Here is an 11,505-nt window from a genome sequence, read left to right on the forward strand (position 1 = left end):
ATGTTATCTGCAGTAAAATTTGGAAAGCTAAGGTATTCCATAAATGATACTATATTCTAAAATGCCATTTGGTTGTCATTCCATCAGCAACAGTTTTCTCCCTCTTCCACCTGGTAACAGTGTTGTATATTACTTTATTTTAGTAACTGAAAAAGACTTACATCCACAATCTGCTGCTGTGCAAGCAGGCAACCAAAGACCCCAGGTAACTGAGTGGCTACCATGGAGAAAGAGATAAGAAAACATGCCTGTTTACCAAAGGCTTGTTCAAAAGCCTGTGGAACAAAGCTGTGTAGGGCGCAGGAATGCTACCAAACTTCAGTAGTCAGGTTGATCTCAGTTTATCCTCCTATTTATTTTTCACTTTCTAAGGAAATTGCCTGATCCATGAGCCATGACTGTGACACATAAGTTTTTGACAAGTTTTGTGACATTACCAATGCCCTTCCTTACCCCTCGGTTTGATTCTGGACTAAGACAAGATGAATTTCTGTTGCCAGGAAGCACAAAATCAAACACTAGGGCTTCCACTATTTTTGTGCTGAAGCAAATTTTCAGTAATAATGACTCCTCGGTTAACCCCTTCTCTTGCAGCTTACATAGCTGACAGGAAGATCTTATCTGTAGCCAAGAGGATACTGCCAGAGTGAGTCATACCTTTACATCTTCAACCAAATTATCCTAAGCCTCTCAGCAACATATTTTGTATGTATGTACACATCTGCTTACTTACACATTTGACATTTCAAACTGCTTCAGTTTGCAAACTAACTAAACATACTTTGTAGTATGCAATAATGGACTGTCCATAAAGCAGCACTTATTTTTTATCTTTGTATAATTTTGTGGGCAGACGCAAGCTCATTTTACCAACATACAGTGACTGCATTTATATTTGGCACCAAACCTCAACTACCAAGTTCTTTGTGAAGACTGGAGAGACAAGCTCTGACTCAGTAATTTACTAACACGGTCTCCAGATTTGGACTAGAGCAGACCCATGTGATCTTTACTCAGAATGCAGAGAGCTTTTTGGTACCTGCCATCCATACAACACTGCAACTGTGCTTTACAAAGCTGCCCACTAATTACTAATTACTAATGAGACTTTTGTCAGTATTGTATTTATGCTGTTGGACCGTTCCTTTATCCTTCCTTTCTTTCCTGCCCAAAGGAAAAATAGAACAGAACAGAACAGAATAAAGAGTATTTCAGTTGGAAGGGACCTACAATGGTCATCTAGTCCAACTGCCTCACCACTTCAGGACTGACCAATAGCTAAAGCCCTTATTATCTCATACAAAGGCCATTTCCAGCTCTAATTGAGCTTTGGCCTTTTGTGTCTTCTCCCTGCATACACAAACCACAGACCTGTATTCTTCCTGCAAAGCCTGACCCTGCTTCCAGAGATCATACAATTTCTTTTTCCTCTTGAGCTCCAAGAGAACCCTGTTCATCCAAGCTGGGCTTGCATCTTGCTTGCATAACCAACACAGTGGGATTGCCTGTTCCTGTACTTCTAAAAGTTGCTTCTTAAAAGCTGAGCAGCACTTGTGGACCCTAAAGGCAGATTCCCAGGGTACTCTGCTAAGAAGATCCCTGAATAGCCTAAGCTTGCTCTCCTGAAGTCCAGGGTAGGAACTCTGCTGAACTTTTTTCTCGTTACACTGACAATTTTAAACTCAGCCACTTCATAATCACTGTGGCCACCTACCATCACATATCCTACAGGTCCTTCTCTAGTCACAAATAGCAAGTCTAGGAGGGCACCTTTCCTTGTTGGCTTACTGAGTACCTGTGACAAGAACTTACCAACTCCTTTCAAATTGCAAGTATTTCCAAGGCCTGCTCATCACAGCAGTATGCTAATCCCAGCTGATGTCTGGGAAGTTAAAATCTCCCATAAGGGCAAGGGGCACTGATCCAGTAATTTCTCCTAATTCCTATGGGAAACTTATCAGTGCTCACATACTGGCTGGGCAATAGGTAGTTGACACACACCACAACATCTCTATTTTCCATCCTCCTACCCCTCACCCAGGGGCTCTCAACATCAGCACAGTCAAACCTCTTCCTTACGTACAGTGTGACACCTCTACCTCACCTGCCCTGCCTATCCCTCCTGAAGAGTGTGTAGCCCTCCATCTCAGCACCCAGTCATGGGATTCATTCCACCAAGTATCAGTGATACCAATTATATCAGCTCTGGAAGCTAATCAGCACTTCCAGTTCTTCCTGCTTGCTTCTCATACTGTGTGCATTGATATATAAGCACTTCGGAAATGCCTGTACAAGGAACAGAAAGTAGAAAAGATTGGCACATACAGGTCACAGAACAAAGTAATGAAAAAAGTGTTTGCAGGAAATAATACAGTATTAGATCTCTCTGCATTTTGTGTCTTCCTTTTTTGTGCTTTCTCTAGCTGATGAATACAGCTTTAGCAATTGTGGAGGTTTTATCATGAGTCCAGAAATACATGATAAAGTGTGAAATACGGTCCAGAAATATCTGGTGTTCAGCTTTTTGAGTTATTTGAAAAAGTCTGATTTAAGTTTATGGGCTCATGATTGTAAAAAAAAACCCAACCTGAAAGCAGAGATTGCTGAATCTCTGACATTAGAAGGTAACTTTTATTATTATCTCAATCTTAGAAGAGACTTCAAGTCACTCAGGCTTGCTTTTAGCATTTGGCTCAGTGTTTTTTAATACTTACGATTAGTGATTCTTGGCATCCTCTTTTCCTTGTCCATTACTGAAATACTAACGTGCACGTGGATGAAATTTCCCCTTTTTTTTTTTCTTTTTTGCCCCTGAAACTTCAAGAGCTTGTGATGTATTTTAAACACTGATATTAATTTCTACAGACATAAGCAGAACTTAGGGGCTTTAAAATAAACAGAAAACAAAATTCAATATGGAGTCATGAATTCACAAGTAGGTGTTAAGTTCTCTACACCAAATACATTTCATGCAAATTCTTACATGTCTCCAGCCTGATGTAGATGGTTTTGAACACTTCCAGGGACAGTAATTCGTAATCGAGTAGGATTCTTTTAATTTTCTTTTGCTGTCACTTATGCTCTAGTTCCAATTTTGTTTCTCTATTCTACTTTTGCACAGACATCTTGAAAGCATCGATGGCATGGGAAACAGTATCTATTATCAGTATGTAGAATTCTGTTATTTTTTGAATGTAAAAGCATTAACATGTTTTTAGTAATTTTGTGTGATTGACTCAGAACTGGGAGTAGTAATTGGATTACTCTGGAATTTTGCAAAGTAGTTTGCTCTCAAGCTGAAGAAAGGAAAACAGGCAACTGCCTTACAAGAAAGTTCAAAACTGAGTAGGATGAAAAATATGAGAAAGTTAGAATCCGGAAATTCTCTGATGTCCAAACAGAAGAAAGCATTGAACTAGTCACAGTTCACAGCAGAACACAAAGTGAAAGACTTAAGAGAATCCAGATGACTGAACCCAGACAAACTGTAACATCTTAAGTAATCTACCAGCACTCATTTTTCACACGGCTGAAGACCCACCATTCAGGGTACTAAAGGACAGACTGCTGTTCCTTCTGAAAGGGACTGTTGAGAACTAAAACTGCAAGTAACAGCTGAAAGCATAGGAAGAGCTATAGAATTTGACAGCTGTGACATTAAAAGTACTTGTGTAGTTGTATGTCTGAGGCAAATACTATTGTATCTTAAAAGGTTAAGTTAGGAGAGCATGTTTTAGCTATAGCTCTCAGGCCATCAGATCACCTGAAACAAGTCAGAGTGAAAAAGCGAGTGCAGCACAGCATTTAGTGTGCTGTCAGCGCCCAATAACAGATACACTGCTTACTGAGCTGTGGTTTTTGTTGTCATTGTCTGGCAGCAAGATCATTTGTTTTAATGACCTTCTGCCACCATGCGAAAGCAATAGTTCTTTTGATTGGACGTGTGGTAAAATTAAAGGCTAATTGGTATTCTGCTGACGATATACAGTAGGTGGTTCGTTGTGCTGCTGACAAGATCTGATGGATGCTGCTTCAAGAACATACAGTTTTAAAGAAAATTAGTTCGATATGGAAAAAATTGCAGTGCCACATTTTCGAGTTATCTACTCATGCTCTATTTCATGAGAGAGATTATGGCATTCAAATTTAATACATACCAGGCAGAAGAAACCAGAATGGCAATAATTCTAAATATTACTGTGGCATCTGTTATATACTGCACGGGGGTTTTTTTGTATCACAGTTTTGAAACAAGTGCACCTGAAAACAACAATAATTTAACAAGACTGAAGACATCAGAGCACCAGTTTATCAAAACAGGCAAGTGTTAAGGACAACAACAGGTCTCCCACTCACATCTCTTGCCTACTAGAAATGTTACAAGAAGTCCTGAACATTAGAGCTGGGCTGCTAGACATGTAAAAATTCTGCATATGCTAAGTAGTTGCAGAGGTGTAGCTTATCTAGAGTGTTAAAAGTGCTACAGGTGGTTTTAGTTTATCTAGTTATGTATAGTTAGTGCAAAGCATTTTGGACACTATTCTGCAGAACATAAACAAGCTGTTGTGTTGGGTAGGTCTTGGGACATGCCACATGGGCTGCTATTTCTTTCCAGACAGGAACAGAGAGGAATACTGCAATAATTTTAATGCATAGACTATACAGTAAACATCTGCATCTGTGATCTAGCCCTTGCGTCAGAACAGGTTTGCTTCAAATACTAACTTAATTGCACTCATAAAAGCTTTACTGATCAGAATGTAAGCTTAAGTTATTCATTAAAGACAGCCTTTCAGAATGACATAGGAACTCTAGAACCAGACTGTAAATAACTGGCTTTAGATTCTGAGATGCTGAGTATCCAATAGCTTCAGTGATTTCAAAGGCCTCTGGGTTTGAAAACTTTGATTTTAAACTTGAAATAAGAAGGACAACTTCCCAAATGCATGCCTTCCAATTATCTTCTGTATACAGCAGAAAGCCTACAATACAGCAAAAAACTACTCTGCTCATACACATTCTTTGAATCCAGCTCTTAACTGTCCTAGCTTTGCAAAGTAACATGAACACTAAAAATTTATCCCAACAGTACATTAAGAAGTTATGACTTCCATTATTACAGTCATTTTCAAAATACACAAACTAAAGTGGCATCATTTTTCTATTACAACAAAGCAAAGCAGGGTGCAAAAAAGGAGCAGACTGTGTCAAAGGGAGAGGTGGAACGCCATAAATCCAGTTCTGGGTTCAGCCCAAATAAAAGAGCCTCAAGAGAGCTCATCGCAGTGCAACATCCCTTTTACGGGATGCTGCACCTAGAACTGGAGGGAATATGTCACTACCACAAACATCATTCCTCACCATGAATTTTCTCATTGCAAGTGTATGTTGCATTGTTGGCTGGGGTAAAGAAGCGAAGACAATGAATGTCAAAAAGCCCAACGCTACCCCAGTAAGATTTGCAGCCCACCTTTGCTAACCAAGACAGAACATTTGAGATTCAGGCTTCTAGTTATGCAACAAAATGAGGAAAAAAGGAACAGACAAATGAGGAGGCCACCACTTCTGTGTTTTTCCAAATATATTTCTTTTCTAATTAAGCAAAAAATGTGTCGAAAAAATTGCTACCCCTGTGTTTTAGACACACATAAAATGTTCCATGATGCAGACTCTCTTTGCCAATTTTTATAGGTAAATAAAAGCTCTAAGCTCCAGATGATAAACTGTACCCAGACACCTTAACTGTTATATTCCTATGGCACCAAGGAGCAGAATCTCCATCCTGGGATACCTTGCAATTATGTTGTAGATTCCCCTGTGAAGATATGTAATAACTTCTGCTACTTAAAAGCATGCCATGCATGAATAAATGCCCTTATTCTCTTCTTTCAGCACCTTCCAGCCAATGGCATTTACAGTAACACATAAACTTGTTGTATATTGTTGTACTGTGTATACTGTATATACTATTGTCCTGGGTTCAGCAGTAGCAGTCATTTTTTCTCCTTCTTAGTAGCTGGTGCAACGCTGCATTTTTGACTTTTGGCCTGGGAACAGTGCTGATAGCACCAATGTTTTTAGTTACTGCTCAAATGTTTGGTCTGGCCAAGGACTTTGTGAGCCTCATGAGCTGCCAGTGAGGAGGGAAAGCCGGGAGGAAGCAGAGACAGGACACTTGACCCAAACTGACCAAAGAGGTATTCCATACCACAGCACGTCGTGACCAGGATGTAACTTAGAATTACCTGGAAGGGCTGGTTGACTGCGGGGTTGGACGAGGTATCGGTTGGTGCTTGGTCGAGCTGGGGGGCTGAGTTATTGGTTGGCTGGTGGTGAGGTGTTGTATTCTCTTCCCTTGTTATTTCCTTTACCATTATTATTATTGGTGGTAGCAGTGGTGATTTGTGTTATACCTTAGTTACTAAACTGTTCTTATCTCAACCCGTGGGAGTTGCATTCTTTCAATTCTCCTTCCCATCCCTCCAGGAGCAGGGGAAGGGAAAAAAGGGGGGGAGTGGGAGAGTGACTGCATGATTTATAGCTGACTTTGTTTAAACCACAACATGCTCAAATGTTTAGACTGACCAAGGACTTTGTGAGCCTCATGCTCTGCCAGGAGGAGGGGAAGCCAGGAGGAAGCAGAGACAGGACACCTGACCCAAACTGACCAAAGAGGTATTCCATACCACAGCACGTCATGCCCAGGATGTAACTGGGAGTTACCTGGAAGGGCTAGTTCACTGCTTGGTTGGTGTCATTTCGGTGGGCAGTATTGTATCCTCTTCCCTTGTTATTTCCCTTATCATTATTATTATTGGTGGTAGTAGCAGTGGTTTGTGTTACACCTTAGTTACTGGACTGTTCTTATCTCAACCCATGGGAGTTACAGTCTTTTGATTCTTCCCCCAGTCCCTTTGGGAGCCGGGGGGGGGGGGGGGGGGCTAGACTGCGTGGCTGACTAGCTGACAGAGTTTAAACCATGACAACCGTGTATATATAACCTTGCTATATAACAAAGCACACTTTCTACAGCTCTGAATAAGCCTCCCTGGAGTGTTTATCTCTTTTTTTTTTTCCCTACTCATTTTCTCCATATTCTTTTCTAGTATACTTTGCTGCTGCTTATATCCTTTTCCTTCCTGAAAACTCAGCCTTTCTCTGTCTAGATCTAATACCACAATACCCAACAACAACAATTACTAGAGGTCACTGAATTTCATTGCCCAGTAGAGGCCAAGTTGCCACTGCTCTGCATCCAGCCAGTAGCAAGGCTGAGCATGTTTTCTCAATAAGTGGAGATGCACACAATACACATGCACTATACACACACAGATACATAGACAGAAAACACAGCCCTCATATTATCACCAACAGTACCAGCAGGCACATTGTGTTTCCCTGTCTGATTAGGATGAAAGCCTGTTAGCAAGGGACACATGCATGGATACAATACAGACCCCTCCAGCAGCTGGTCTTAGACACTCCATCTGCCCAGTAACTGGCTGCTGGATCCTCTGGTGTCTCCAGCTGCTGGCATCTGGACTTAAAAGGCCCTGAGGCCTGTAGCCCCACATGGGTTGCTGCCACTCAGGACTCTGGTGCATGTGCACACATGTACATTGACACATATACTATGATTCTCTCTGATAGCTGGCCTTAGTCAGTCTAGTACCTGGTCCCTGAATCCCCTGGTCTGATAGTCACTTCATGTGCAAAGGCTGTATCACAGCTGGTCCCCTGATCCCATGGGTCCTTCTGACAGATGCCTTGGACCTCCTGGTCTCTCCCACAGACAGTAATCAGTGTGCTCTTTCTCTCCAGCATGCAGCCCAGGCTTACGGATGATCCAGTACTTGGTTTCCAAGCCTCTTATCCTTACTAGCCTGCTAGTCCAGCTTAATGGTCATTAGCAATTATAGACACCGATGTCCACAGCCACACAATATGCATGCACACAATATGCAAGTTGCTGCCACTCCACAGGGACACCTATGATGATGACCCCTTTTTCCAGCTGGTGGCACAGAGACCTCCATGCACTTCAGGCTCTTCAGCTGCTGGTATTACAGAGCCATGGGCCCCTGTGACCCTTGCTCCCTTCTCTGCATAGCGGCACTCAGATGTCTGCCAGACACAGGCCCTTGCCCATGAAAAGTTACAAAATGAGTTCACTAATAAGACTGGACAAGCAGCACTGATCACACATAGGGCATGGCCAGAGTAGCATACTGGCCAGCAGTCCTGCAACTGGCCCCTTTTGTCACCTCCTCATCTTCTCATATTTGCTTCTCAAATCACCTTGATCCTCCTTTCCCCACCTTGGTCCTTCCCCTAAACATTTTATAAAAAGTCTTGAACAATCCAAAGACTCTCATACATCCTGTAATGACTCCAGTGTCCTTCTCAGGGAGACGGGGTGTCTGTCGTGACCCAGGGACCCTCTTCCATTAACTGCTCTGGTGAGTTTCGCACTTAGAAATGAGGCTGATCCTCCCCCTCTGACAGGCTTGGGTCCAGGTCAGGGTGTTTACCCTGACTAGGTTGCTGGAGCCTCATCACAGCCTGTCACTGCTCCTCTGTGCTCATGGCAATGAGCCTCTCATCATGTCATGTACAGCTTACACTAATATACTTTTCTATGTTACTGTTACATTACCAAGCAAAGCTTCTAGATAAGACATAAGCACCAAAGAACACAAAATACAATCAAAATTACTGAAAACAAGAGTGCATCAGACCCAACCTGGAAAGTTCTTGGTATATAAATACTCCAATCATTAGGAGTTTTCCACCAACTTCAATAAGTGATGGAAGAGGCTAAAGGTAAAAGATGTTTTACCAAGAAAAAAAATAGCATAACTTTAATATTTTACTTCTTTTCTTTACTATTTTAAGAATTTCAGGATTTATTCTAGTAAAATGGTCTAAATTGAAATGTACTGACTACAGCCAAGATTTGTAGGAAAAGGATACATGTCAAAGCCCAGCCCTGACAGTTAGTGCTTCCCCAGGCATTTGTGCAGCTAAACACAGCACAAAAGGATCTCATGCTCTTGCTGTGCAGATTCCAAGTAACTGTTTCTTTTCTTAAAACCTCTCTTTCTGAGACGGAAAAGAATTTGTTGACATGAGAATGAGCCACTAAAGAGAGACAGGATCAAAGCAGAAGGTCCTGGAGATGCTTACATTAGGACTAATGATATGCTTTATATATCATCAAATATGCAATTGTTAAATAATTGTTCAGTATTGTATGGAGCAGACACCTACTGGAAGAATAACAGAAGGCACTGCTTCTTTGGGGATTCCTTTATAATTGTGAAATGCTGGCAACAGAAGGATTACTGGAGATTTTAAAGCAAAAGCTTGGACAAGGCTACACCTGTTCACAAATTGTGTGGTAACAGCTTCATAGTTGAAGTATTTTTGTGAATTTCAGAGTTTTCATTTATTTTAGACATCATTTAATATTTGTAGTGATGTAGCTGTTCTCAATGAAAAATTAAAAGGCAAGGACGTATTAAACCTTCAAAATCTCAAGATTTGGGTAGAATCTTAAAAGGACCACAAGCAGAGTGGTTCTCAGCATCACGCACAGGGCTACTTCCCTGCCCGCTTACTCATCCTCACCTCCATTAAGTGTGTAATGTTGGGTTCATATAACACATTTGCGATGAAGCCTTGCAACAGCTAGCAACTGCAAGCAAAGAGACTAGAACTGCGTGAACAGCCAGCTCCTTACTGGTCCCAAGCTGGTAAGCTTTAAAACACTTGCCCTGATAGACACTCAGCAAAGCAATTAACAACACTATGTTGGGCAACACTAGTCATGACAGTGAAGGGTAGGATTCAGCACTGCCTTCACACTCCAGCAAGCTCAAAAACATTGGCAATTGATCACACAAGAGGCCAAATTCCAAAGTCAGCTGGGATGCGTAAGCAGAACCGTAGCCACTGTACCAGCAATCTTAATTGATGTGATAGTAGAAAGTAAAACTTTGGAAGCAGTGGAAGAAAGAAGAAACACAAGAGAACCCGTGCCTGGGACATACAGCAATTATAGGGTTATGGCCAGTTAACAGAAGTGGTACAGCAGAGCCAGATTTGAAAAACACAGTATGCCTACTCAGAAGAAAGCAACATGGTCCTAGCAAGTTCTGATTCCTCCTCTGAGGCAATCTCAGTCCTTTCCGATTGCCTCTTCATCCAGTTGTGCACGGAGCAGTTTTATTTTGCCAGATCATTAATGGTTCAGCCAAACAGGACTCACTGCAATAACCTGGTATATGTAATCTAACTCTAGTGTCACCTGCCATTTACCTGCACCCCCTTTACAACCTCTTGGTCCACTTCTGGTCCTTGCCTGCCCACACACATATACTCTTTCCAAGACTAAGAGTCCGCTCTCAAGACACTGAGAGGACTCTGCTATCACACCCAGTGCCTTCACCTAAACCACTGCAAGCCCAGAATGACTTGTGGTCTCAAGAAACATCGATTGCTCCAACTCTCACCCCAGAGTATTTCACACATCCCAGCGAACCTTTGTATTCTGATGAACGCTAAATTCGTGTTCCAGTACTTTGGGAAGTAATTACTCCCTCAGGATTCGACCTCCCTCCCACACCACCCCTGACTCTCACCCGCCTGGCTTTTTACTGGTTCCCCCTGGGCCCTCCCAAGCTCTCCAGGCAGATCCCTTCCTTTACTCTTTCTTTCCCTTCTCTTTCCTTCTCCTCTTTCTTCCTTCCCCCCTCCCTTCCCTTCCCTTTTCTCCCCTTTCCCTTTCCTTCCCCTTTCCCTCCTTAGAGGCCGGGGAACCAACTCCTGCCACCGTCGAAGCTGCCCCTGAGCCGCCACGCACTCCGCCGCACCCACGTGACACCCGCCGCGCTTCCCCATTGGCAGGCGGAGAGGCGCGTGACGGCCGCCGCACCCGGAAAAGGAAAGGAAAGGGGCGGTGGCGCCGTGCGGCTGGGGCGCGCGCGTGGCAGGGCACCGGCGGCGGAGGGGCTGCCGGATAGCTGCTGCTGAGGTAACCTCCCTCTTCTTCTCCTCCCGGGGCGGCGGGGGCGGCCCGGTGCGTCTTGTGGCCGGGCAGGGGGCGGCAGCAGGAGTTGCCGCCGGCTGAGCGGGGCCATGCCCAGCGCCGCATCGTTCCGGGGCTGCGCTCGTCCCGGCCCACCGTGCACTGGAAGCCATGGATAGCGGCCCGGGAAGCGTCGGGGCCGGGCCGGGGTCTCCCCTCCCGCGGTGAGGCGGGCCGGGCGCGTTCACGGCGTCAGGGGAGCGGGGTGGAACGGGGGCAGTGCTGGTGCTTTCTCCCCTGTCGGCGCGGTTTGTAGCGGTGACCGAGGGTACTGGCGCGGCCTGCGGGTCCCGGCGGCAGTGCTGGGATTTTAAGCGTAGTTGTAGGCTTGATGGAAACCGAGAAGTTGTTTGCGTTACGTTGTTTTTCGTGCTTCTTTAGGGAAGGGTGGAGGCAGCCTTCAGACATGGTCCGTA

At 43.7% G+C, this 11,505-nt stretch overlaps 1 protein-coding gene across 1 annotated transcript in view; it reads left to right on the top strand.

The window, feature by feature from the left end:
* The window catches only part of LOC133267073 (dynein axonemal heavy chain 5-like), a 459,819-nt gene that overhangs the window by 333,620 nt on the left and 114,694 nt on the right, over nucleotides 1-11,505 (top strand). The gene's annotated exons all lie outside the window — the stretch shown is intronic.

Source organism: Pezoporus flaviventris, unplaced genomic scaffold (genome assembly GCF_033815535.1).
Source record: "Pezoporus flaviventris isolate CSIRO_AGI_PZ_B2104156 unplaced genomic scaffold, CSIRO_AGI_Pfla_v1 ptg000007l, whole genome shotgun sequence".
NCBI classification, from domain to species: domain Eukaryota; kingdom Metazoa; phylum Chordata; class Aves; order Psittaciformes; family Psittacidae; genus Pezoporus; species Pezoporus flaviventris.